Source organism: Jatropha curcas, chromosome 10, assembly GCF_041381405.1.
Source record: "Jatropha curcas cultivar XTBG-Jc1 chromosome 10, XTBG_Jcur_1.0, whole genome shotgun sequence".
In the NCBI taxonomy this organism is placed as follows: domain Eukaryota; kingdom Viridiplantae; phylum Streptophyta; class Magnoliopsida; order Malpighiales; family Euphorbiaceae; genus Jatropha; species Jatropha curcas.
This window is the reverse complement of record NC_143160.1, coordinates 26,787,956-26,791,220: the sequence shown is the minus strand read 5'-3', so window position 1 is coordinate 26,791,220 and position 3,265 is coordinate 26,787,956.

Here is a 3,265-nt window from a genome sequence, read left to right as displayed (position 1 = left end):
GTCATTAAACTTCAGGATTGAAGTGGGAATAATGGTTTTTTTTTTTCTCTGTGTACTTGTATTATGCCCTCTTCTTGACAATCACTGACGGTCACAGTCACAGTGAGTGTGTTGTGATAGGCTTTTGTATGGGTAGTTAGCGTTTCTCATGCTTTGGTCTAGAAAGCTTTTTTTTTTAGGTGAATATCCCGTTGCCACGTTGTCTGAGAAAACTTCTGGATTCTATATATATTTTCCATGGATTCTTCGTACTTTTACATTTTCCTTCATAATGTAGCCTTTCGTTCCTTTTATACTTTAGTTTCTCTGTAACACCCTCCGCCCAGTCCTGTGAGACCCGACTACGGATGCCACATTCGGTGCCGGAAGAGGTTTCCCCAACCTTTGGCTTAAGCAGAGAATCTCCAAATTTCTTGAAAATAATCACCACAAATCACTTCTCAAGCTTAATTCTCTAAGATTAATTACTTAAATCAAGTTGGGTGGGTTTAATTTGGTGGATTTAACAAGTAAGAAGTGAAGAAAAACAAAGAAGAGAAGAAGAAGAGGAAGTGGCGTTGAAGAGAAGAAGAAGAAGAGAAAAAGTGGTTACTCAATAATTGGAGTTGACCTTATAAAGTGATCAAAGGGTATTTTAGTCTTTTCCCCATAATTGGATGGCTAAGATTAAGCTAATCTAATGGCTAAAAATATTCTCCAATTCAATTCTTTCACAATATTATTTATCTCCACAAATTTCTCAAATTACTCCATAAAAATAATCCCTCAAATTTCCTTAATTAATAAAGCATCACAATTCACTATTCACTAATTATCTAAATTCTCCAAAAATATTAATTACTTACTTTCTACCCATAAAATCATGCATACATACTCCAAAAATATTAAAGAAAATATAAAACATATATAGTAATTTTTCCAGACAAAAATAATACCGACTCCCGGACCGGTAGTACTATTCACATACCAGTTGTACTATTCATAGACCGGTAAATCACTATCCATTCATAGTTAATTATACTCAATATCTTCCTCGGGTCTAAATAAAATATTATCCTCCTCTCTGTAGCACCATTCATGACCCGATAAACAAATATCATTTTAAGATTTGAAAATTTTGGGGCGTTACATTCTCTTTGTAGTTTTACTAAAAACTATGCATTAAAGTTTGTTAAGGTAAAGGAAAAATAGTTGAGAGGTCATTTTGTATTCATGCTTTGCATTGTGAGGGTCTATGGATGCTCAGTTGCGTGGATTGCCTTGGCAATTCCAGGTTTTGCCAAGATTAAGTTTTGTCCTTGAGTGATATACAAACTCATGATGATAATGGGTGAACTTTTGCTTTGCTCCATTACTGTATTTTGGCTTTTGGAAGGAGAGAAATAGATGGGCCAGCAGGTGGAACTTCTGAGTGTAGTTATTACTGTTGTATTTGTTGTAGGGGACGGTATATATATTTTTCATGTTCATTGTTGTATTCAATTTCGCGGATTAACTATATTGTGGCTTTTTGTACATGTGATGCATCCTTTGTGTGCTCTTTCAAAAATTTCCTTTATACAACAGTAAAATAGAGATTTTCTTTGTATAAAAAGTAAAATAGAGTAAAATGGAGATTTATGGAGGACATGGAGATCCAAGAAGGACTATGCTTTCAAGCCTTTGGCTTTGTGTTATATTTTCTCATTCATGCCCATTAGTTTGATACATCTATCTTGATAATGTTTATCAATGAAAATTTGAAAGTGTAATTGTGGGCGTTAAAGGAGCCAGATCTTTCAAGTTCAAAGCTGGGTGGAGGTTATTGTAAATATACTAAATTTTTAAAGTAAGGTGGAAAAATGATTTTCGTGATTGTATAACAAAAGTTGAAAAAAATTGCAGTTCTTCTTTTGTGTTTTTAGAACCAACTTGGTATGGATTCTGGATTTTTTAGCTGTGTTTTATTTATTATCGTCTTACTTCAATTTTGTTTCTCTCAAGGTTAATAGTTTTGTTAAGATGTTTTTAGTGTAGTCAGAGCCTCCATTTCAACAATTGAACCTTGACTTTCTCAAAGTTGTTTTATTTCAGAACTATTACTTCCACTTTTTTCAGACAAAAGAACCACTGCAATATCACTGAATTTTTTTACATTATTCCTTTGGTTAAATATTGATGGATGTCTTCTGTTCTTTCTAATATAATTTTTTAAGCATCATTCATATCTTGTGCTTCTCTCATTCTCTTGTAGAATGAAGCTGTCTTGAGGGCGTGTGCTGAACCACCACCTTCAAAAACTGAGGCTGATGTGGCTAGAGTTGCTGAGAAAGATGGTGTCGACACCCAAACTTAACCTGCAAAATGAGTGAGAATCATAATCAAGGATGTCTTTTGATTGCAAATTTGAAGCCAGTTTTTGTGTCTGTATGGTATTATTTATGTTTTAGGCTCTGATTTTAGTTCATATATCTCACCAGTGTAAAATTGTTTCTAGATTTGTAAGATTGTTTTTATCAAAGTTGGATTTTTAGTTTTTCGCACTTGAATACAAAGTTATGTTACCCTTTTGCATGTTGTTGTCATGTGAGGTCTAGGCCATGACATTATTCTTATGTTGCTTGCTCTCTTGCTTAATATTCCTTTTAGATCACTTCTAACTTCTCTTTACATGCAAAAGGAGTTGTTTGGGAGACTTGTGCCAACCTTGAGGTCTCAAATGTAGTTAAAATAAGGCATGCTTTCCCTTTTGTTGTTTAGATGTTGGATTTAGTGTACCAGATGACAATAAAGTTTATTTGCAGAATGTAACTTGACGAAAACATTTTGAAAACATTTTGTGACTTGCAAATGGAAACTTTTTAGGGATGATATTGATGACATTTTCCAGAATCCTTGTGACATTCTATTAGTTTGGTGTTAGAAAATATAAATAATTAAAAGAGATAACCAAAGTCATAATAAAGATTCCACTAATGGAATTTATATATTTTCTTAAGAACTGTAGGGTAGTAATAATAATAATATTATATTAAGTTCTTCTGCTTTCAAAGGTTAACCTAATAGAAATCATGCCCTATAAACTTTCGGTGGTCCTGGGTTCAATTCTTGAGGGTGTCCAAGCAGTTAATCCTTGCTTGGTCCTAAGCCTATTAATACTCATGGATCACAACTCTCATATGTATTAGAGATTTTTCTGATGCATATGAAGAGGACCCGAAGTAGGGAACAGAAACTACGCCCGTCCGCTAAATTCTTCTAAATGTTGCAATGAAGACAGGAATCA